Here is a 25,625-nt window from a genome sequence, read left to right as displayed (position 1 = left end):
ATGTGAGCTGTGCAACTAAGTCCCCTAGTAGGCTTTGAAAATCTCATCATATAGAACAGAGCTACAGGTAACTCCCACTGGTTAGACCTATGGGGTGGGACTTTTCAGATGTGATTTAGGCCAGGGCTATGCTTGAAACTTTTGCGAGTACAGTAAATTCAGTCAGGGGTGGGATTTTTGTGTGACATTTCTATACCAGCAAAAGGCCTAGTGTAGCAGTGTTTGTACCAGCATAAAAGTTGGTAGTAAATATTCACTTTATGATTTATAGTGTTAAACTCTCATAATTGTTATATGCTAACCAAAGTCCCTTTTATGTTGTGAATCAATATATTTAGTGCCTTATATCTACTGAAATGGAAAAGTACTTTGTCCTTCAATCGAACCTAATGGGTGAAGGAAACACTGAATTCAGTAATGGAATGTGTATAATCTTTTACCCTGACTTTACTAATATAGCCAGACACCCAGGGAAGGGACCCCTCAGAACTAATGAAAGGTACCTACAGAAGTATGTTATAATAAATAAGACTGGGTAATTGGTAAGGAGTGCTTGCCATCTAATTATGTTCTCTGAGCAATAAGAGGTACTTGTGATTGCAAACGTTTTCTGTAAGGGGTGAAATAATGACCCACTGAAAGGTGTCTTTAAACTCATTAAGAACTGCCAGTTGCCACAGCTGTCAGTAATAATGACCAGATCAGAAAGCCCTTTAGTTTAACTCAGCCATGGAACCTGGGACAGCCATGACAGAAACGCCATAAGTAATTAGTTCAGATAAGGTATCAAAAGCAGAACAGGGTGAAACTAATCATGGGAAAGTATTTTTCCCTCCAAAAAGGGAAAAATTCTTTGTCTCACACCCTATAAAGAGACAGAGGTTTGGGGAGTTAGACTGGGAATGAACGCTGCCAGCATTCCAGCAGGTACAGAGGAAGGGCCCAACTACCCTCTCTTCACTATCTACAGGGGATGGGAAGACGTTTTCTTTCTGTATCCTGTGCAGTGCTGTATGAATCTCTGATTAAATAATTCCATTGGAGCCAGTTATTCTGACATTTTCTACTGTTATTACATTCCAGCACACCACAAAGTGCTTTTATCAGTGTAGCTTATTTTGCTTTGGGAACCAGTATAAGCTCTACTGGCAAAAACACTCCTTTGCCAATTTAAGCTGCATCCACCCCAGGGGGGTTTGCCAGCATAGCTATACCAACACACCTTTTCTGGTGTAGACCTAGCCTAAGGAGCAAAACTCCCGTTGGTTTTCAGTGGGTGTTGAGCATCCAAATCTCTTTGGCACTTTTGAAAATCTCTCCCATTTTTTTCTAAATCCCAAGATTTTGGATTCAAGAGGTGAGTATGGGCACAATGCTTCCCCGTCTCTGCTGGGATCTACGTGCTAACGGAATACAAATAAGAGTTTTTATACTAGCATTCAGAAATGTATCTGCTGTTGGAGGAAACAAACCTTTATCCTCCCTCCCAACCCATTGCCGTAAGCTTTGTGAACATCAAGGCACGTAGAACGGGCCAAACTCAAAATTAGCCAAAGGAAAGTAAACCCCATGGAAGCTGTTCGATTGAATAGAATCCTCTCCGTTTTTGTTCTGTCATCCCAGATTCACGCTGTGCCTCACAAACTGGCATTGACTTCAACTACATTGTTGTCACCACCTCTTTCTTTTAACAGACTTCTCCATTTCCGTTGCCTTCCCACTTAATCTCCTACTGCTAAGCTAATCGTCTCAAGTTATTTTTCCCCACACCAGAAAGAAAGAGCTAGAACAGAATCTAGTGATGGTTCTGTAAGATGAGGTACCCGTGCACCATCCTTCCTCTTCTATCAGGGGCTTACCCAGTCATTTTCCATATGCTGGAAAGCCCCGGAAGGGCCCCTCAAGGATACTCAGGCAATAGAAAGTCACAATGTAGTTGTGGAACCCCCCATCACTGGAGGTGTTTAAGAACAGGCTGGACAGACACCTGTCGGGGTTATCTAGGATCCTTGGTCCTGCCTCAGTGCAAGGCGCTGGGCTAGATGAACTTTCAAGGTCCCTTTCAGCCCTACATTTCTGTGATTCTATGTTTTTCCAAGGGAAACATGCTGCAGAGTGACTATTCACCAGACTCCCTGCTCTGCCTGGCCATGCCCAGGCACAGAACATCTTAACTGAGCCAGAGAGATTCCAACTTTTAAATAAACCTGCATCAGTTTATTGCTTTAGAAAAGTTGTGCTTTTCCTGGGACTTGGCAATACAACATTGACCTGCCCTCTCTGCCACTGATCTACTGCGTGACCCCAGGAAAGTCACTTCACCTCCCTGTCTGTGCCTCCATTTCCCCTCCTACCCTTTGCCTCAGCCATTTACAAAGTAAGTTCTTCAGAACAAGGACTCTGTGTTGCTGTACAGCGTCTAGCACAACTGGGCCCCCCATCTCAGTCAGGGCAGTAGATAATAACATAATGCTAATGCTAACACTAACAATTCATTTTGATTTGAACCACAGAGCAGAAGTGGATATTGAGAGTTGACTCCACACCCTGATTCCCTTTTTTGGGAGCACAGTGTTTGTTTCCCCGGATGTTACTCAATCCACCTTGCACAGACGGAAGTAGTTTCTCTCTCTAGTTTCCCACTGTAAAGGTTTCAATGCAGATTTTAAACTCCTCTATGCCTGCTGATGTCAGGTGGCTCTTCAGAAAGACGCATGATCTGGACAAACTGGAGAAATGGTCTGAAGTAAATAGGATGAAATTCAAAAAGGACAAATGCAAAGTACTCCACTAGGAAGGAACAATCAGTTGCACATATACAAAATAGGAAATGACTGCCTAGGAAACAGTACTGTGGAAAGGGATCTGGAGGTCATAGTGGATTGCAAGCTAAATATGAGTCAACAAGCAAACATCATTCCTGGATGTATGAGCAGGAGTATTGTAAGCAAGACACAAGAAGTAATTCTTCCACTCTACTCCATGCTGATTAGGCCTCAACTGGAGTATTGCGTCCAGTTCTTGGTGCCACATTTCAGGAAGGATGTGGACAAGTTGGAGAAAGTCCAGAGAAGAGCAACAAAAATGATTAAAGGTCTACAAAACATGACCTATGAGGGAAGATTGAAAAAATTGGTTTGCTTAGTTTGGAGAAACAGAAGAGTGAAAGGGGACATGATAACAGTTTTCAAGTTCACAAAAGGTTGTTACAAGGAGGAGGGAGAAAAATTGTTGTTCTTAACCTCTGAAGATAGGACGAGAAGCAATGGGCTTAAATTGCAGCAAGGGTGGTTTAGGTTGGACATTAGGAAAAACTTCCTAACTGTCAGAGTGGTTAAGCACTGGAATAAATTGCCTAGGGAGGTTGTGAAATCTCCATCATTGGGGATTTTTAAGAGTAGATTGAACAAACAGCATCAGGGATGGTCTAGATCAGGGGTCGGCAACCTATGGCACGCATGCCAAAGACGGCACACTGCTGCCTGCCGGGTTCCAGCCGCTGGCACTGCTCAGCCCACTGCCGAACTCAGGCCGGGACCCCAGGAGGCAGCAGCGTGCCTTTAAAAATCTTGCCCGCCCAGCCCACTCTTCTCCGCTGCCCCCCGCCCCCCCGCGGGGGCAGGGTGAAGAAGCCTGGTCCTGCCAGCTGCTGCTGCAGGGCAGGCAAGCTCCCCCCTCCCCCGCCTCTTCTCCCAGCATGCTGGGTTCCTGCCCCACCTCCTCTCCCTCCCTGCTGCCAATCAGCTGATGGCCTTTGTGCAGGAGGGGGAGAAGTGGAGCCGCAGCGTGCTCGGGGCTCCAGGGAGGAGACGGAGAAGAGGTGGGGACAAGGCCTTGGGGAAGGGGGCTGGAGTCAGGGCATATCCCCTCCAGCCCCCTGCTCGTGAGCTGCTCTGGGCAGGGGGCTGGGAGCACCCCCATGACCCTAGTCCACCCCCACAGCTCTCTGCCCTGACCCCTGCACCGCCCGCAGGACCCCAGCCCTCTACCCTGACTCCTGCACCCTCCTCACACACCCCCAGCCTCCTGCCCTGACTCCTGCATCCCCCATACATACACAGCCCCCCAACCCCATGCCCTGACTGTTGCACCCACCACAGTCTCACCCCCACCCTGAGCACCAAACGGGAGCTCCTGCACACACACACACCCCACATTCCTACCTGCACCCCTCACACCAAATGGGAGCTGCCCAGGTGAGCACTCCACACTCAAACGTCCAGCCCCAACCCTGAGCCCCCTCCCTCATTCTAGCTCCTGGCCAGACCCTACACCCCAACCCCCAGCCTGCTCCTTCACCCCCAGCCCTGTGCTCAGTGCACTCCCACCCTCAGCTCAATGCAGAGAGAGAGAGAGGAAGAGAATGGCTAGAACCAGGGAGAAGGTAGGTATGTACCCACTCTACGTGGGCAGGGCCAGGACCCCAGACCAGCAGCGGGCTGAGTGGGGCCAGCAGCCGGGACCTTGGCTGGCAGGAGCCTGCAAAAGGAACCCCAGACCAGCAGCGGGCTGAGTGACAGCAGGCTGAGCTGCTCAGCCCACTGCTGGTCTGGGGTCCCGGCCGCCGGCCCGCTCAGCCCACTTCCGGTCTGGGGTTCTGGCTTGCCAGCCGGGGTCCCAGCTGCAGGCCCTGCTCAGCCTGCTGCCGGCCTAGGTGAATGGAACCCCAGGCTGGCAGCAGGCTGAGCAGGCCAGCGGCGTAAGATCAGCATTTTAATTTAAGTTTAAATGAGGCTTCTTAAACATTTGGAAACCTTGTTTACTTTACATACGACAATAGTTTAGTTATATACTATATAGACTTATCGAGAGAGACCTTCGAAAAAACTTTGAAATGTATTACTGGCACGTGAAACCTTAAATTAAAGTGAATAAATTAAGACTCGGCACTCCACTTCTGAAAGGTTGCTGACCCCTGGTCTAGATAATACTTAGTCCTGCCTTGAGTGCAGGGGATTAGACTAGATGACCTCTTGAGGTCCCTTCCAGTTCTGTGATTCTATATATGCAGGAATGCCAACCCCACACATTCAAAAGATCAGGAATCGTGAGATTGGCATAATATGAGAGGTTTAAAAATTGGGGGGGGGGTGGCCTTGTGTTTTTAAACCTTTAGGGTTCATGTTCTCAAGCTTCTGTCTGCTGCCACAAAGGCTAGAAAGTCTCATGTAAAGCAGAGCTTTAAGACAGACAGCAAATTCGGAGAGACAAGCAATTAAATTGCAAGAGTAGGCAACACTCAGATGCCGGACTTTACACTAAGAATGAGAAATCCGATACTGTTGTGGGCGATCTGGCCACAGCTGAAATCAGAATCAGAGCCATTATCAGGATCCCAGAGAGCTAGTTGTTTAGTCATTTTGAAATCACCATGTGAGTGTGATCTCAACTGTTTTGGCACTCGGTCCAATTGCACAGTAGTGCTCGCTCTGATGGCGCAAGAGGCATTTAGAGGGGTTATTTTTGTACATTTCTATCCTGTTGGGCAATTCGGTTGCCTCTGTTTGATGTGTCTATGTGATGTCATCAGGAGGCAGCTGTGGTGGATGCATCACTTCGGGGGTTGTTTTGTTTTTAAGCTGCATTCACTGTATCATGTGGGGAGTGCTCGGCACTTCCCAAGTGGAGGGGCGCCCTGGGCAAATCCCAATGGCAATTTCAGTTGGAGCTGGGGTTCATTTCACACCTCAGACCGTTCTATGGCACTGCATTTAAACTGCTGCCATGGTCCCGCTCAAAGACCTTTGCTCTGCAGTAGCGAATGAGTGACTCCTAGGTCTCTGGTGCGGTAGACCCCTTCAGAGGTAGCAGCACTGTGGATATGCCAGAGAAGAATGTATTAGCTTTATCTGATCACATGCCTGAAATCATCCCAAACAGAACTTAACTGGCACCAGCTAGGATAAAAGTGACCATGCCGTGGGGGTAAGCGGATTTCCAGGACATGCTCCACATGAGTAGCTGTCCAGCATAGAATCATAGAACTAGAAGGGACCTCGAGAGGTCATCTAGTCCAGTCCCCTGCTAATTATCTAGAGCATTTCTGACAGGTGTTTGTCCAACCTGCTCTTAAAAATCTCCAATGATGGAGATTCCACAACCTCCCTGGGCAATTTATTTCAGTGCTTAACCACTCTGACAGTTAGGAAGTTTTCCCCTAATGTCCAACCTAAACCTCCTTTGCTGCAATTTAAGCCCATTGCTTCTTGTTCTGGTTGACCTCTAAGGATAGGACAATTTTTCTTCCTCTTCCTTGTAAGAGCCTTTTACATACTTGAAAACTGTTATGGCCCCTCTCAATCTTCTGTTTTCCAGACTAAACAAATCCAATTTTTTCTATCTTCCCTCATAGGTCATGCTTTCTAGACCTTCAATCGTTTTTGTTGCTGTTCTCTGGACTGTCTCCAATTTGTCCACATCCTTCCTGAAATGTGGTGCCCAGAACAATACTCCAGTTGAGGCCTAATTAGAGTGGAGTGGAGCAGAAGAATTACTTCTCGTGTCTTGCTTACAACACAGCACTCCTGCTAATACATCCCAGAATTATGTTTGCTTTTTTTGCAACTGTGTTACACTGTTGACTCATATTTAGCTGTGATCCACTATGACCCCCAGATCCCTTTCCACAGTACTTCTTCCTAGGCAGTCATTTCCCATTTTGTATGTGTGCAACTGATTGTTCCTTTCTAAATGGAGTACTTTGCATTTGTCCTTATTGAATTTCATCCTATTTACTTCAGACCATTCCTCCAGTTTGTCCAGATCATTTTGAATGTTAATCCTATCCTCCAAAGCACTTGCACCATGCTGTGGGCATGGGAAGCAGGGCAGTTGTACAAAGGCTGTGAACATGATGCTGTCAGATTCCAGAAGGAAAAGTCACTTTTGTCCAGGGGAGGGGTGAGAGAAAGATACCACCTGGCTTAGGGGGGCTCATGAGTAGGTGCGGTTTGTGTGTGTTGGGGAACGAGGCTTTGAAAGGCTAGCCTAGCTCCACCCCCCCCAATTTGCAATTAAACCACCAGCACCTTCAGCTGGGCTCATTTAACACCCTAGGAAACCCAGAGGTTTGAAATTCGGTTCCAAACTCGTGCATAGCCTCCAGAGGAAGGAACAGAGTCCTTGGTGCACGGATAAAGGGGGTCCCCTCCCCTCCACTCTGAAAAGAGAAGGTGCAGAGGGCTTTGGGGAAGTTTTCTAGATTAGTTCCAGTTTCAGGAAGAAAGAAGCCGAGTGGAGCAGACTCCCCCGCTCCTCCCACAGGTTTTGTTTTCTCTGCAAGTTGCTGAGCCAGAACGCTGCCAGCATTCATCCTGGCTCTGCCCCAGCAGACCTTGTATCCATGCCTTAACCACTTCCCATCTGAACAACGGCCATTGCCACTTGTGATCCCCCCCAAACCTTTTACTCAGCTTCTGTGGGTCCTGAATACTGAGGCCGTGCTGCTCTCATTCGAGGAAGCGGGCCTGGCCTATGCCCAGCATACCAGCAGAGGGATTCTAACGTGGGCACTGCTGTACTGGCAAAGCTGTGCTATAGTCACCCTGACACAAGAGGCTTTTGCCGGCACAGCTATGGCAGGCAGGGGTCACAACTCATCATCACTCCCGCCCCCTTTGGTGGCTTCCTCGCCACGTTCCTAACTACCCCAGACCATTCTATGGCCCTTCCCCGGCATCCCAGCCATCCCACCACCCCTTCCAAATTCTTTATCCCCTTCACCGACTTCCTGTTGTGATGAACCGGGTGGTGCCAATGCCTAGCGCTGCCCTCTGCTAGGTGGAACCAGAATTGATTGGTGGAGCAGTATTAATGCCCTTGCTCTGGTGAGCCCTCCTGTGGAATAGCGCATACAGTTCTGGTCACCCACGTTCAGGAAAGATGAATTCAAGCTGGAACAGGTGCAGGGAAGAGTTACTAGGATGACCAGGGGAATGGAGACTGGAAGAGCTTGGCTTGCTGTGTCTAGCAAGAAGGCTGAGAGAGAATATGCTTGATCACTATAAATACATTGCCAGGGAAGGGGAAGGTAAATACCAGGGAGGGTGAAGAGCTTTTTAAGCTAATGGACAATGATGGCACAAGAACAAATGGGTATAAACCTGCCATGAACAAAATTCAGACTCGAGATTAGACGAAGGCTTCTACCACCCGAGGGGCGAGGTTCTGGAACAGCCTCTGAATAGGAGTTGTGGGGGCAAACCACTCAACTAGCTTTAGGAGAGTGCTGGACAAATTTCTGAGTGCGGTTGTAAAATGGGGCTGATTGTAATGGCAGGGGAGAGGGCTCAGCTGCCCCAGGGGCTCACGTCCAGTTGATGTCTTATGTTCCTAAAGCTCATGCATCATGGTGTCAGCAGGTCACCTGTCGGGCTCAGGAAGGGATCCCCCCCCACACACACACACACACCATACAATGTATTCTGTGAGGGTTTTATTTTAATCGCCTTCCTCTGAAGCATCAGGGATGGTCACCACTGGAGCTGAGACGTTGGATGGGTGGAGCCAGCCCAGGGCTCTGAGGTGGTACCAAGCATTCTCTCTCAGGTGCGTGGCTGGCTGGTTCTGGCTCATATGCTCAGGGCCTAACTGGGTTGGGAAGGAATTTTGGCAGGGTTGGGAAGGAATTTTGGCAGGGACCCAGGGTCTTGGGGGTGGGGGTTTCACCTTCCTCTGTAGAGGTGGGTGCAGGTCATTTGCCAGGATTATCTGTATATACCTCACAATCATGTCCCTGACATTGTGCACCTCCGTCTCTCCTAATCTCTGCTTCTGGCACATAAGAGTCTACTCTCAGATTTTAAGGCCAGAAGGGACCATCATGATCATCTAGGCTGACCTCCTGCACATTTCAGGCCACAGAACCTCACCCACCACTCCTGTAATAGACTGACCCTTATCTATGGCTGAGTTACTGAAGTCCTCAAATCATGATTTAAAGACTTCAGGTTACGGAGACTCTACTTGCAAGTTTAAACTAGAGTAAATGGTGACTTGTACCCCATGCTGCAGAGGAAGGTGGAAAAAAACCAGGGTCTCTGCCAGTCTCCTGTGGGGTCAGTAATACTTTGGTTTAATTTCAGTGGTAGACGTAGTGTGAGGGTGCTGGTGGCCTGTGATACACAGCAAAGCATCTAGTCTGACCTTGAGGGTCCCTTCTGGCCTTAAGCTCCGAGTATGATGATGTGTCATAGGCCTTATACTGCTAACTATCTGTGGAGAGTCCTTTAGCTCAGACATAGGGGGCTGTGCTTTTGGAGCAGGATGATCAGCCTTCTTCCCCCATCATCCCCAGGACGGTCTGAATAGTCATGGTGTGCAGCAGAGAGACAAGAAAGTTCCAAATGGCCACAAATTTGTGATGCTATCCCTTCTCCCGAGAGTGACCAGATGTCCCAATTTTATAGGGACAGTCCCGATTTTGGGGTCTTTTTCTTATATAGGCTCCTATTACCCCCTACCCCGTCCCAATTTTTCATACTTGCTGTCTGGTCACCTACTTCTCCCAGCCCCATCCAGCTTTCCTGCCTCCTACCATTCTCCTCTCATTGGAACCAGTCTGGCTCACATCACAGCATTCGCGGGTGGAGGGGGAAAAGACTTTTTGACTGTTTGTAGAATGTCATCTAGTTCCACTGAAATGAAACATCAGGATTAGGTAACTTCTTGCAGTGTCACTCCAAAGATTGCACCAGAGCCCTCTGGCTCCTACAGTCGGCAGAGGGGACTATTTCTACTTCCTTCTCCCCTAGAGGAAGCAGCAGTTGCTACAAAATGGTGCCGTACATCCTCCTCTGGCCTGCTCCATTCTAAGAGCTACAGCACACATTCAGAGACCCAAGAGCACACCAGTTCTGAAACCTGATCAGATGTGGATTTAGCCCGACAGCCAGATTAAGACAGCAGCACTACAGAGGTGCATCTAGGGTCCCTGTTTCTGGAGTCATGTGATTAAAAAAAGCTGCCCTGTTGATGTAATAAGAGTTTCTAGCCCTTATGGTTTGTTATGCTTGGGTCACATTTAGCAATCTAGAGACATCTGCTGGAGTCTGCCACCATCCTGAAACAGTGGCTCTGAGAAGTGTGAACTGCCCCGAGCTTCTCAGCCAGCTCTGGAAGAACCCTGCTAACATACCCCAATAAGGGATTATGGTTATGACAGGAAAGAGTGTAAGGGGCCCTGCCCTTTCACCCAAGCAGGTAGATCCTGGCTGCTGAGTTAAGTACCAGGGGGACCCCAGCCTGCCACCCCAGCTTCTCCAGAGGGCAAAGACAGAATTCCTGCTGTCCTCTCAAGGTGGGGAAGAAGAGGCCCCATATTGTTGCCCCTGTCTCTCTGGGAAGGGAGTGGGGCCCGCCCCTGCCTTCACCAATCCAAGTGGGGGTGAGGCCACAGGGGCAGAACTATGAGAGGCCCCATGGCGTGGGGCTATCAGGGCACAATATCTTACTCCAGCCCTCTTTGGACCCAAAACAGAACCCTCTCGCTGAGCTCCCTTTTCTTTTAGTCAAAAAAGCTTTGATCAACCGTCTGACCAGCCCTGCTTGGGGTAAAACAGCAGCACACTGGCAGACCTAGAGGGGAGCCTCAGTAAGGAACACAGATTAGCCAAAGTGCATTGAGAGTGCTGGGTGGAGGAAGAGCACGGCCTCAGGGCTAGAATAGCAGAAAGGGACATAGTCACCTGCACTACAGAGTTTTCTGCTTTGGAGTCTCTTATGCTAATTTTCTTGCATCACTTCATTCCTATTCTGGTGCCTAGACACCACAGATCTGCACCTTCCAGATGTCTAGACGGAGCTATATTGGCAGATGCAAGGACAGTGTCAGGTCTGCAATAGCAGGGGATGCTGCAGCTCACAATTGAAATGCATTGGCAGAGCTGCGCAAGGAAGGTTGCACAGCGCCTGCTTGAGACACAGTGGCTCTTTATAATGAGGACCCTTGTCTGCTAGGAAATTAGCTGACACCCCCTCCAACCCACCACAAGTCATTACACATGGACCATAGAACAGCCAGCAGCTTTGAGTCACTGCCAGTTCGGGGGTCACTTGAGCCAGCAGCCGAGAAGCAACAGGCTGGGTGTCGTATTAGTCCCCTCAGCCATCCAGAGCAACGTACGACCTTCTCTTTGGGCAGCAGAGGCAGAAAAAGGCTATGTCACAGGGAGGACGTGTGCAGCAGCGAGTGGCACAATCCCAACAGAGCACCTTCCCTGCCTGCCCTAAGCCCCGCAGGAAGCAAGGCAGTGCAGTAATCAAGGCTGAAATCGTGTTGTGCACATACAGACAAGTCCTAGCCCCCCCGACAACGCCCTCCACCCTCTGCTAGTCAGGCACACTTCCAGTATGGAGGGACCAGGAGGGACCAGAACTAACTGGAGGCAGGTGCAGGGCCTGGTATCCTGCACTCTCTCTCTCTCTCTCTCACACACACACACACACACAGAGTCCCTCAGTGCAAGAAGCAGCCCCATGGGGGATGTCAGACTAAATGAAGGAGCTTTGAATGCCCCAAGATCTCCCACACTGGGAGATCACTCAGATCAGTCTGAAATAAACTGACTGCTCCCACCCCACCCTTCTTCTGGCATCCAAACTCTAACAGTGTCCGAGGGCTCCCTCTGCCCCCGCACTCAGATCCTGCCCTCAGACTCAGGAAGAGGTGCGGAGGAGAGATCAGAAGAGCAAGCTGGATTTCCTGGGGCGTACAGTGATCTCCAAGAAGTGGCATGTCTCTCATTGCTGGATAATGGCACTTCATTACTTTGTGCCACAAACCAGCTTAGGCAGCTTGTTTCAATGCAGCCAGCCTGCCTCAGAACTGTCCCTGAGCTCTCATTTGGACTATCAGTGCCCTCCAGTGACCCACTCCCATTGAGGGCTTGTCCTCTCCCTGCCAAGAGTCTCACAAAGGGCACCACCAGATTGTCTATCGGACCCTTATACTTGGAGACTCCATCGCTAAGGGAGTCTGCAAACAAGCCTCACTGGATGATCCTCTTTGTTCCTAGACTTTAAGCCAACACCTGCCTTTCTCTCCCCCCTCCCACCCGGCTGCCCCTGGTTTTCAGATCAGCCCCCGCAGCAGCAATTTCTCACCTCCTCTGCTTCTGCCAGGCTCTTGCTGGATCCAAGTCTTGATCCCCCAGGCTGGTTTGTGCCCCAGGAACAGCGTTGCCTCCCTCCTGTCTGATCCTGTGGCCTAAGACGGCCCCTCCACCCTTCCTATGTATGTTCACCTCCCCTCCCACACACAACACTGAGCCCAGCTCTGGCAGAGGGACAGCTTCCTATCTCTGTGAAACACCACCCAGCATGCTACAAAACAGCACAGAAGGCTGAAGGAGGGGTATCCGTCAACCCCCGGACGCACCGCTGCGTGACACAGCCAGGGATTGCTGCCACCTGACACGCAGAGAGGCAGGGACTGGGGACCCAAGAGACAAGACTCCAAAATGGACTGGACCACAGCAGAAGCCTGCTTACCTCTGCCCCAGTCTTTTACAAAGAATGAGAAGCCAGGGCTCTGGTCACTGGCAGTCATTACAGATCTCAGGGCACTTCTCAAAATTAGGGTTGTTTACAATAAGATCCTGGCCCGACTCCAAATCAGATAATATTCTGTTGGCCTAACCCCACCTCCTGTGGGTTCTAATTGTCACTTCCCCTCCTAAGACATTGTTGGATTGTCACTGGCAGTCACACTCCTCAAGCCACACAACCCCTGCCACGATATAATGACAAAACTTAACATTTATATAAAAACAATCCCTGTGTATTCCGCCTGCTCGGCATTTGGGATTATTGTAGCATCATTTCCCTTTAATTTCAAATGCCAATATCTGAGCAAATGTAGCAAAAGGATTATCTTCCCCATCGCCCAAGTCTCTTCCTCTCCCTTGAAGTCCTACCTTCTCTGCCTTCCCCCAGTCAACCCTGCAGGGCAGTCACGCAACACAATGCCTGTAACATCACAACCACTTCTGTGGCTGACCAAGAGGAACATCACAAGCAAGTTCTGGCAGAAGGAGAAGCCAAGTGTTGGGGAGGAAAAAGCTCATTCCAAGAGGCACAAATATCTGCATTAGCTGGGAAGGAAACACCGGAAGTTGCTGGCAGAGCCAACGCTGTTTTTGATTAGCATCTCCCACCTGTTCCTTGTGACACCTCATCATGTGACACTTCAATCTCTGTGTTGTCACTTCTTTGGGATTCTTCAGTTGTTTCATGAGGCTGTGGGGCAGACCCATGACAACTAGGACTCTCCCATGCAAGCTTCTTGTCCCTGGACTGGGTGGATGGGCTGAAGGGACATTTTGTGAGAACATGGAAGAGCCACTGGAGGCAGAGATTGAGGCCGTCACAGAAAGAGCCCCACAGCAGCTGATGGGACGTAAAGTAGCGCTCAGCATTCCCATGGCATTTTACAGCTGCTACTCCTGGAGAAATTCTGCACCAAGATATTAAAAATTCTGTGCACAGTATTTTAAAATTTGGCAAAATTCTGCATATTTTATTTGTCAAAACAACAATATAAATCATGCCAGTTTCAATTATTTTGGTAATTTATTTCAAAATACCTGTCAGCAAGTACATCTGTAACAATACAGACAACACAAGAGATTCAGGAAATGTTTTTTGACAAGTAGATTCCCTACTAGGCCTATTCATACAGAACTCTGGGTAATAATTTATTTAAAGTTCATTTTTGTTGGTCTTTCGGAAGAGGTCTTCTAAAGAGAAGGATGTGTGGTTCTGGCTCATGGATCCTGTAATGGACCCAGCCAAGACTTTGCTGGACATCAAGTCTTCTCCAATACAGAACCATATTTCCCACATACCTCAGAAGCGGTGTAAAGGCTTGGAAGTCAGGGATAACGGAGGAGCTGTGGGAGAGGCAAGTAATTGCTGGGAAGGAGCCTGGGTGTGAACTTACAGGGTTGTTGGATGTAGGTGGGAGAAGTAAGGAACAGGTTTTGGGGGGGACGGGGAGGGCTTGTTAGGGAGCCTCCACTGAGCAGATGCTGGCTGACCCCTAGCCTCTCTCGTTCAGTCAGGCATATCTGCATCTGGGCAGCAGGTGGCCCGCCTGGTCGGGGAGGCTAGCCCCCGCCCAAGGCCCTGCTCCTCCCACCTGAGGCCCTGCCGGAGCCCAGAGGCCCCACCCCCACGGCTGCCAGCCCCTGAGTGCCAGGCAGCATGTGACGCCCCCCAGCCCCAGAGTGCCCCAGCTCCATGTGTCCCTGCACCCCTACTCCCATTCAGTCCCCACCCCAGTCTGTTGCACCCCACACACACACACTCCTTGGTGCTTGAACATAGGTGCTGAAGCACCCCCTGGCTTGAAGAGGTTTCCATCATATACAGGGTTTACAGTTTGATTCACTGCCTCCCCCCCCCACACACACACAGAGTACAAATTGTTCCAGCACCACTGCCCCCACTCGCCCTTCTGACCCCAGTCTGTGACTCCCCAGCAGACCCCGCGCCTCCTGACCTGGCCCCATGAGCAGAGCACTGTGAGGAAGGCAATCTCTTCTTTCCCCTGTCCACAGCTGGGACTGGCCCGGAGTGAGTGCTCTCTGTTCTGGTGCCACAGCAGCCCCTGGTGGGTGAAAGGCAGAACTACTGCACTGCTCCAGCAGAATGCGGGGGGAAAAATTCTGCATGGCACATGAATTCTGCGTGTGCGCAGTATTCCCCCCGGCGTAATCTGCAAACAGAGATGACACATCGCTCTTGATGATGGGCGGGAGCACAATTTCAAGATTTGGAGGGTGGGGTATGTGACTGCCCCACCCATTGCCTCTGGGCTAAGGAACAGCAGCAGAGTCAAGAGCATTAGGGCAGCAGTGAGCAAGCTCCTCAGGGAGCATCTCATTGGAGCCTGCCTCCACAGGCAGGGGCCGGGCTCCTTCAGGGGAATAGGCAAAAATGCATCAGGGTGCAGCTCAGAGCTGTGCTGCCTGCCCTACCTGGGGAGTGCCCAGCCATGCAGAAGCAGTCCAGCAGGGAGGGATGCCAGGCAGCCAGCCAGCGCCCTGGCTCCCACAGCCTGCGCAGCTCCCACCAACTTCCAATCCACCAGCTCCTGGCAGGAGATGGTTTTCAAATGGTGGGGTGCACCCGTCTCCCCCAAGAGCTAAATGGAAGGCAGAAATCTGGGGGAGCACCTGGGTTCACACGCCCCCCATGTCACCTCTGTCTGCAAAGCATTCTACATACAGCTAATCTCTCAAGATCAAGCTGCTGCACAATAAGAAGCCCATAAATCTCCTGGCAGATCAATATTTTTCTAACGGGGGGGCCATAGGATTCTTCCACCTCCACCCTCCCTAGTTAGGGGTTCATAATCTGGGCAACAGCAACCTTTTCAGGCACTATCTCTTAATTAGCACCTTAGTGGTGACTCAAGTTTTACCCCTCCACCTATGCCTGCAAGTTATTGGACAATTCGATTAGGTGAGTATGTGCTTGGAGAGCACATCTCAGACTCAAGTTTATTCTCCCACTAGGGTTGCCAACTCTGACTGAAACTATTCTGGGAGATTTTCCTCCCTCCCCCCCCCAACGGAATGTCATTTTCTTAAAATATCCTATTAAAATCTCGCTGATTGGTTTCAATACTTACTGGGAGATCAATGTTGATTCCAGGAGACTCCAGGCCAGTCCTGGAGGGTTGGCATCCTTATCTCTCACAGGCCAGCAGGAGGTGGGAGGGCAATGGAGAAGGGACAGAGCCATGTGTAAGTGGGGTGTTTTTGGCAGATATTGCTTTCCATGCTGGGGGACCATGGCATCCGTGGGTCCTTACATCTCCATTGCCCTGGAGAAACCACCCTCCTTTAGCTTGGCCCTGGTGTCTTGCCAGTCAAATAGCAACACTGATGGGGCCCAAAGGGCATCACCTAGTCCAGCCTTCCCACCACTAGAGATTGTGTCTCAGGGTCTCCTCTTGAGGAGCGTGTGCATTTGGCAAGGCTGAGGAGAGAATGCCAGGTGGGATTACGTTCCATCTCATCTGCAATTACAGATGGTATTCACCACATATCCCCAAATCCACAGGGCAGCATCCAGCTTCACACAGCAGTGCCATGAAGCTAATGCCCACTGGACCATTCAAGTGCCCAAGTTTATGTCAGGCACTACTGATGCCAGGACACCTCATGACAGCAGTCTCATTGATGCCCACAAGACAAATACAAGCAGGGAAGGGACCCTCCTTTCCAAATCCACCTCTGCTGCAAGGAAGCAATCCACATGCCCTGAAACAGAGAGACAGGAGGGCCCCTCCCCAATTCCAGAGACCCGTTAAGGGTCCCAAGACATGGGATAGTCTGCTCAAAAGTAAGCCAGGGTGGAAACCTTAGCACAATGGGTCACTATGGGATAGTCATACTGACCACAACCTAATCTGAAACCCCACCACAACCAAAGGAATGGAGGAAATTAAAGTCATGGAAAAGATGTACTAGAGCAGTGGTTTTCAACCAGGGGTCCAGGGCCCCCTGGGGGGAGGCCATGAGCAGGTTTCAGGGGGTCCACCAAGCAGGGCCAGTGTTAGACTCCCTAGGGCAGAAAGCCAAAGCCCCACCACATGGGGCCGAAGTTCAGGGCCATCAGCCCCACCACCCGAGTCTGAAGCCAAACTTAGCTGTTTGGGGGCCCCTGTGGCATGGGGCCCCAGGCAATTGCCCTGCTTGCTACCCCCTAATGCTGGCTCTGGCTTTTATATGGAGAAAACCAGTAGTGGTGGCACAGGTGGGCCGTGGAGTTTTTATAGCATGTTGGGGTGGGGGGGCTCAGAAAGAAAAAGGTTTAGAACCCCTGCACTAGAGGATGAGAAGAGTCCTTGCTCTTCCCATCTTGCCCGAGGGAGATGCAGAAGGGCTTGGGAGCACAGAGAAAGCCTATTTCATGCCCCTCCCCAGCAGGATTCCCCTTTGGATCCCAGCAGCCACATTCTTACGGGTAAGATCCATATTAGGCAAGGTGGAGGAGGGTTGTTGAGAAAAGCACCTTGTATTGCTCCTCTTCCACACCCCCAACAGCCATGCTCACCTCTGCCGTGGGACTAAGAGTGCTTCCTTCACAAGGGTTTCAACCTCTGCCGGCCTTGGCAACAGAGATCCGAGTGACAGACCTGCCCAGGGGAAGGGAATCCAGGTCACTCCCGTGGCAAGTGCTGCATGCACCAACGCAGCTCCGCAAGATGGAAGTCAAGAGGTTTTCCAGTACAGCTCCCTGCCCATTGCTGACAGACTCATTCGCCCCAGGCATCTCCCTTTGGAGGGGAACAGAAGCTCCGTGGCTTTGCTTGGACAGTAGGAGAAGGTGAAAGCCATCTGAGTCCAGGACCCGAGCGTATAGGCCTCCTACTCTGAGCTCATTTGGGGGACCAGGCTCAGCAGCCTGTGTTCTAATTAAAAACCAAACCCTTATACTTCATTAAAAGCGCTGCAGTAGTCTTGAACCCTGCAGTTTTACTCTCTCCTGCAGCAGCATAAGGGACAGCTACCTTAGCTTCTTCAAGAAAGAAGAAAGGAACATTTCCAAGCATCACTGACATAGAAAAAAAGAAGACTTGTTCTACCAAAGAATATGCAAAAACCTAGTTCAATTATTCAAGAGAGGCTGTAGACACATCAGCTTTCATCCAGAGTTCCCTGCACCCCATTCATCCCAATGATCAGAAGCGCCCACAATTTATCAAACAAAAATCTCTCTTTTAAATACAGACACATTCATCTGGGAGCTGGCTGTGACCTCCTTTAACTAAACACCCTTTGGGTGCCTCCAAATATGGGAAGGATGCTTTTGAAGAGATAATACCCCCCTTTCTCCCTCCCACCCTCCCCTCAGTATAGGAGCAAAGAAAATCCCTCAGCTATCATTCAGCCAAGCTAGGGTATATATAGCTAGTTCAGTTACTCTGCCCCTGTGAATCAATGCCTCCAGCCCTTTAATCATCTCTGTTGCTCTTCTTTGTATTTCTTCCAACTTGTCAAGAGCTTTCAGGTAAGGAGGTGCCCAGAAGATAACAATATTTCAGGGGTGATTGCACCAAAGACAACTAAAATGGGACTATTTTACATTCTTGCTCTCTAATTGGACGCCTCTGCACATCCAACCCCAAATTGCATCAGCTTTTTTGGTGGGTAGTTATATCCCATCACAAATTCATGTCTAATGTGCTGTCCACTCTCACCCTGGTCTGTTTGAGCATTCCTGCTCCCCAAGCTTCTCCTATTCCTGCTTCCCTAGCTTCTCCTATTCCATAAACTAGCTGCTTTCAGATTATTTTTCCTCTGGAATCTCATTTAGTTATTTCCTGCCCATCTCTCTCACTTATCTAGGTCGCTAGTGTTTGCAACTCCTCCCAGTTTAGAACCATCGCGAGTTTCCTTGTGCTATTTGCCACCTCTTCCAGATCATTAATAAAGATGATACATTTTAAGAAGGGGCTGATACCTGCAACATTTCACTGAAAATCCCCCCTCCCCAACTACTGCATCAAAGGGAGCATGCTGCCAGACTGGAGACCACCATGTGTATTTCCTTCAGGCTAGAAAGCATTCTTGGCACACCCTGGCCTCAGGCAATGAGAGAGCGGTAGTCTGGGCACAAAGAAAAGGAGTACTTGTGGCACCTTAGAGTACTTAGGTGCCACAAGTACTCCTTTTCTTTTTGCGAATACAGACTAACACGGCTGTTACTCTGAAGTCTGGGCACAGAAAAGTTAAAGCAGCATTCTGGCCTGGAGCCATTCATGAAGCTGGTCTAACACCCCCAAAACCCAAATTGTCTAGACAGACAGATCTCTCTCCATATAGGTCTACACCCACATACAATTAGTTTGTCCTCAGAGTTCAGTAACAAAATTACATTTTTATTTCCCCCCCTTATATACACACCCACTTAAGGTCACCGGTCTGAGAACTGGACTGGACTGCTCCCCTGGGTGATTATTCTAATGGATATTCATCTGGGAAATGTGGTGATTAAATACATAGTTTATTATAAACAGGTCTGCTGCATTGGTTTACAGACTACCCTTATTCTTTCTTCCTTCCTTCCTTTCTCCCTCCTCTTCAGATCAGAGCTCTGGTGTCTGGCAGGTTTTTATAAATGCTGTCTCTACCCAATGCTAATGAAAGCCTCTTATCCCTGCCTGGGTTGGTTACAGTGTCCTGCAACCAAGAGTTAAATCACATCACAAGCAATGCACTTTCACTTACATGTCCTAGATGTTAAATGCTCCTTTAGGGAGATGAATCACAATAAGATAAATAAATAAACCATTTACTGGATTACATATTTAAAGCTCCCCTCCCTTGAGCTGATCACACTTACCCCTCCGAGGAGCAGCCACGTCTACAACAGACCAGCTCGATTAATGGTAAAATATAAATGTCACCTTTATAGCTAGATTATAAGAGCCTTCTTAGTCAGTGCTAGGCTACTGGATTTGGGGGCTGGTGGTGGGAGAGAGAACAAACAAGCTACCAGTGCCAAAGAGGTGGGGGTTGGAAAGAGAAGCCATCATGGAGTCTATATTTAAATAAATAAATAAATAAATATATGCATAATAATAAAAAAAGATACCCAGCTTGTTTTTTAATGGGAAGAGTGGCTGTTTTAATACCTCAAGCTAATGTTTCCATACACCCTCTTCCTTCCTCCTTTGGAGACTGGAATTGCTGTTTGCAGGAAACAATTTCGGTCAGTCAGTCAAAAAAAAAAAAAGCTACCCTCTTTCAAAGATCATTAAGGAGAGGTTTTAACCAATCGCATTCCCCCCCCCGCCCCGAAAATGACAGAGTAGATACGAGACGTAGCCCAGCTGATCCCAGCCTTCGATGGCAAAACTACAGCTATTCACCCACAGCACACAAAAAATAGATCACACACACAATACTCCGGCTGATGCCAAAGGGTTTTGGTTTTAAGGGAGGGGAGGGGAAGAGGAGAGAGAGAGAAATAGGAGGGGAAAGTTAATTCACATTTAATTTGACACCTTCTCCTCAATCTCCCAGGATGAGTCACTCTACACCTCTGGCTCTCACGGCAGTATTCCAGAGGGTACCAAATGGGGCATTTCCCCTCCCCTCCTAGCCAATTACAGCCCCTCCTGCAGCTTGTAATTTACAAAAAGCTTCCGTGCCTAGAGCGGATGAAGGCTCCGCTATTACCTTGCGGGCAGCAGCGGTCCTGTCGCACTCAGCCTCGCTCCGGGGTTTTTCTTCTCCCCCCCTCTCCTCTTGTCGGGCTGCTGGCGGCTCCTGGTGAATTGAAAATATTTGGCGTGTGTGAGGTTGCACCCTGAGCCTCGCACATTATACACTCCTGACGTCAGGATGCTGAGGGAGGCGGGGAGGATGGAGGGGACAAGTGGGAGGGATGATGATGATAACGGCTGCTCTGGATTTAAAGAGACATGTATTTTTTGCGCCGGGGGGGGGGGGAATAGGGGGGTTTGTAGGAGCACATCTCTCAAGAGTTCAGGCATGACTCGGGCTGGGGGTGTGCGAGAGAGATGACATGACCTAAGAGGGGTAGCCCTGAAAACTGCCGGGAAAGAGGCTGATTATGAGGAACAGAGAATGACCCAAGAATAGCAGAGGGTGGAAGCTGGGGTTCAAGAAGGGGACAGTCATTTATTTCATTGGCCCTGGCAGGTGGAGCTAGACTTGCTCTAAGCTGCTTCCAGTCATTCCCAGTCATAATCAGCTCTTAAAAATCATTGGAGATTTGTAAGAGCAGGTTGGAAAAACACCTGTCAGAGATGGTCTAGAATTATAATACTTAGTCCTGCCATGAGTGCAGGGCACTGGACTAGATAACCTCTCAACGTCCCTTCCGGTTCTATGATTCCTATTGAATAGGTCCCCAAAGAGTAGTGAAAGGGAACTTCTCTTCCCCAAGGACTTTAGTCCCATCAGTCCTATCATGCCTCCTCCTCGGTACCTGCCCCGGGAGAGACTGTGAAATGCTATAAGCTCTCCTGCTCTCAGGTTCTGGTTCAATGCAATGTTGTTTATGGTGCATTATAGAGAGGTCCACAAAGTTTCTATTTAATAGCATTGACTCATTATGTTTAAACCACTATTAATTTATTGTATTGGGTCAAACTTCATTACAGTTTAGTCCATGCTTAGCAAATCTCTCTGTTTATTCAAAGTATAGATTAGGACTGGCCATACTAAGCCCATTGAAATAAATTTCACTATATTGACTATTTCTGCCTGTTATGACTTTTCTACTTGATAAACAGTGACAGATGGTCTCACAATATTTCAGCCCCATAGTCATCATTAATCAATTCTAGATATCATATAGTAAATTTCAGTTCCTGAATCATTCCTATCCCTGGTTCTAAAACATGACATAAAAGCAGAAATAATACAGACATAAAGAAAATGACCTTCTGAATTTAGTGTGAATTTTTCAACAGTTGTGGGTAAGGCTAAGATCTTGTTATGGTTATTTTTAGTAAAAGTCACAGACAGGTCATGAGCAATAAAAAAAAAAATCATGGAAGCCATGACCTGTCTGTGACTTTTGCTGCTGCAGCTCCATGGTCGTCCCCCCCCCACTGTGGTGGCTGTGACCTGTGGGTTTCCCCCTCTGCCCAAGGCAGCTGGGAGCTGCAGGGTGATCATATTTCCCAAAAAGAAAATGGGACACGCCTAGCCACAAGCCCAAGGTCCGTCTCCCCCTCCTGCCCCTGTGCTGGAACTCTGAGGAAAGCCCCCTGAGGAGGCTGTCGACCTTCAGCCTTCACTGAAACCCTGCCGGGGGGGGGGGGGGGCCCTGCTGGCTGCCAGCTCCAGTCCTGCTGTCCCTGTGGCTGAAGCAGAAAATGTCTCGAGGTCTCTGGAAGTCAGGGATTTCATGACTTCTGCAACCTCCATGACATAAATGTAGCCTTAATCATGGGTGCTGTGATTCCCTCCTGACACAGCACATGAGTGAAGTGTGGACCTGGATGAAGAACAGCTGACTGAACCAGGCAAGACAGAGATAATGCTGTTCAAAATTGAGTAAGCAGTTTGAGGAACTAACTGAAAGGAAGACTTCCTTTTTCCCTGATGGTGTCTGCTGGCTGCTGTGGTCAGGCATACACCGTCTCAGGGGCCTGCTTGCCCCAGGATGCCTGGGAAGATGTACAGGTTTCAGAGTAACAGCCGTGTTAGTCTGTATTCGCAAAAAGAAAAGGAGTACTTGTGGCACCTTAGAGACTAACCAATTTATTTGAGCATGAGCTTTCGTGAGCTACAGCTCACTTCATCAGATGTATGCCGTGGAAACTGCAGCAGACTTTATATATACACAGAGAATATGAAAAAATACCTCCTCCCACCCCATTGTGCAGCTGGTAATAGCTTATCTAAAGTGATCATCAGGTGGGCCATTTCCAGCACAAATCCAGGTTTTCTCACCTTCCACCCCCCCACACAAATTCACTCTCCTGCTGGTGATAGCCCATCCAAAGTGACAACTCTTTATAATAAAGTTGGGCCATTTCCTGCACAAATCCAGGTTCTCTCACCCCCTCACCCCCCTCCCAAAAACCACACACACAAACTCAGTATCCTGCTGGTAATAGCTCATCCAAAGTGACCATTCTCCCTACAATGTGCATAATTAAGGTGGGCCATTTCCAGCACAAATCCAGGTTTTCTCACATCCCCCCCACCCCCATACACACACAAACTCACTCTCCTGCTGGTAATAGCTCATCCAAACTGACCACTCTCCAAGTTTAAATCCAAGTTAAACCAGAACATCTGGGGGGGGGGGGTAGGAAAAAACAAGAGGAAATAGGATACCTTGCATAATGACTTAGCCACTCCCAGTCTCTATTTAAGCCTAAATTAATAGTATCCAATTTGCAAATGAATTCCAATTCAGCAGTTTCTCGCTGGAGTCTGGATTTGAAGTTTTTTTGTTTTAAGATAGCGACCTTCATGTCTGTGATTGCGTGACCAGAGAGATTGAAGTGTTCTCCGACTGGTTTATGAATGTTATAATTCTTGACATCTGATTTGTGTCCATTTATTCTTTTATGTAGAGACTGTCCAGTTTGACCAATGTACATGGCAGAGGGGCATTGCTGGCACATGATGGCATATATCACATTGGTGGATGTGCAGGTATACGAGCCTCTGATAGTGTGGCTGATGTTATTAGGGAAGATGTAGTAACCAGAAATCTCTCTGTTCGCTTTCAGCTGGCCAGCTACCAATACTCATTGCTAAACACCTTGCCACAGCGATCTGAGACTCTGTCGCTGCCGGGCTGGACTATTGCAACTCGCTTCACCTGGGGCTGACTACCCCCACAGGTACCCAGAAACTGCATGGTCCAGCATGCCTTCTAAGCAGAGCTACACACCAACAGTTCATCACACCGGAGGCGTGGCACTCTGTGTTGGCTGCCATTTGCATTTCAGGTGCATTTCAAGGTCCCCATCTTCAAAGGCCTGGCTGGGTGAGGCCCCAGTTGCTTTAGGGGCCATATCTTTCTGCCCTTTGCCAATCCTGCTATGTCCAAGAGAGCCACTTCAGTGTGCAGAGCCTAGATTTCTACTTGTGAAAGCTCAGCTTAAGGCACCCTCAGTGACGGGCCCACAATTATGGAATAAACGCCTACAGGAAATCTGAGTGAGCCCAAATCACATTGTCCTCAAGTCTATATGGCTGGGTAGGAGGTGTCTGTGTCCGCTGCTGCTCCTGCAGCTTTGGCAGGAGCTGAGGAAGCAAAGCAGCACTGAAGAAAGGAGAGCTGTGGATTCTCACCTGCCTCCTCATTCAGCTGCTGCTGCAGGGCTGAACCAGCCGACACTGGGACCGTGGTCCAAAATGTTTTTAAGCTACTATCTATATACTATTAAATGGCTTTAAAATAAACCCTCTTTAGACTAAAGAGAGGCAGCCCATCCCTTTGGGCATTTTTTTTAAACTATAGATTTGTGACTTTTGTCTTTTTCCCCTGTGCTCAGACGATGGCTTTCCATACAACTGACCGTACCAAACCACTAGCCCTGCTCAGCGTGCTGCGAGACACACTGGGCTGAATTTATCCCTATGCGGGTGCTGAACCCAGTGCAGGGACAAAGAAGACAGACAAGGCACCTATGTCAGGGTATTCCCTGGGGTCAGACTCCTATCTCAGATTACAGAAGCCGGAGTAGCTGTCCTAGCTTGTGACCCAGCTGCAATGGCAAAGGGCCGTCGTGAACAACCAGGGCATAGGAATGCATTGGACACACCCGCTCTCATCCTTTCTGCACTGGGTGCTCTCGTGGGATTGGAGAGTAAAGCTGTTCCTGCTGGGGACTCACCCTATGTCCAGAGGGCAGACCCAGCTGCCTCACAGCCCCTATCAATCAGCAGAGGGAAGAATTCAGCCCACCAGTTTTAAACTACAGATTTTCAACTAGAGTTTTCCCAAATAACCATGGTGTAAAATACCCAGCACAAAATGAATCGGCCACTAGCAGCACCCAGTCTCCAAGAGAAATTGACTTCCCTAGAGAAAGGAGGAGAGAGATCTACCTTCTAGAGGTGATGAAGTAGCTTTACATTTGTGAGGCACTCAGCTACTACAGTGAGGAGTACCATAAAAATGCTGTGACATAAATAAAGTACATAATGTGTCTGTAGCTTTTAAAATATTTGTACTTACTTGTTATGGTGCCATAAGTGTACATGTTTCAGAGTAGCAGCCGTGTTAGTCTGTATTCGCAAAAAGAACAGGAGGACTTGTGGCACCTTAGAGACTAACCAATTTATTTGAGCATAAGCTTATGCTCATGCTCAAATAAATTGGCTAGTCTCTAAGGTGCCACTAGTACTCCTTATAAGTGTACATGGAGCTATACAATGAATGTTCTGTGTTGATCAATTAACAGTTTCCTTGGTAGCTCCAAAGAGCTTGCAGTCTAATAGCATAAGCTAAACAGTATGGTACAAGACAGGACAAACTGGGATATGGGTATCAGAACCTGAATGCTTCATGGAATAACTGGGGGCTTAGAGGTTTTTGAAGGAAGAGTTCTTGAGAGCGTGACACATGGTGACTTGAAGGTGGTTCAAGGCATATAGAGCAGTGGTAAAGGCATAAAGTCCAGAGTGCGTAAAGAAGACAAAAGGAGATGAGAGGAGGGAAGTTTTAACTGAAATTAGGGTGTGGGTGTTGGAGGGAGATAAGGACAGAGATGGAAGCAAGAGCAGAGTGATGGAGGGCTTTGGATGTTAGAAGATACTTGAACCTTTTGTGGGGGATCAAACCCAATGCCGAAAAGTCTATCTATGGGATTGCCAAATTCAAGTGTTCAAAAATCATGAGTCAGATCCCCAGAAACCATAAGGCTGGTTTTAAAATCATGAGATTTTTTACAATAATAAATGTTGGATTCTTTTGATTTTCCTGCTGGTTTATGAGCCATTAGGTAACACTCACTTGATGGTTTAAAGCTTTTCTCCCCAACCACAAGGTCTAGAAATGTACCTTTAAAAAAAGGAAATGAAAGCTGAGATTCTCATGGATCTCTTGATTCCAGAAACCACTGCTTTAAGCAACACACCAAATATTGCAGCACTCGCAATACAATAGCA

The 25,625-nt window shown here is 48.7% G+C and overlaps 1 protein-coding gene across 2 annotated transcripts in view; it reads right to left on the bottom strand.

Moving 5' to 3' along the window:
* The window catches only part of CSDC2 (cold shock domain containing C2), a 29,042-nt gene extending 8,681 nt beyond the window's left edge, over nt 1-20,361 (bottom strand). The window contains exon 1 of one of the 2 annotated variants that reach the window (XM_073327205.1): nt 20,196-20,361. The gene's annotated coding sequence lies outside the window, so the exon portion shown is untranslated. Of the gene's footprint in view, nt 1-12,102; nt 12,314-20,195 lie in introns of those variants that run through there. The other variant, XM_073327206.1, reaches the window with a different exon arrangement.
* Between the last annotated feature and the right edge of the window lie 5,264 nt (nt 20,362-25,625).

This window comes from Lepidochelys kempii, chromosome 1 (assembly GCF_965140265.1).
Source record: "Lepidochelys kempii isolate rLepKem1 chromosome 1, rLepKem1.hap2, whole genome shotgun sequence".
Taxonomy (NCBI): domain Eukaryota; kingdom Metazoa; phylum Chordata; order Testudines; family Cheloniidae; genus Lepidochelys; species Lepidochelys kempii.
Note: the sequence above shows the minus strand (reverse complement) of the source record. Positions and strands in the feature narration are given on the sequence as shown.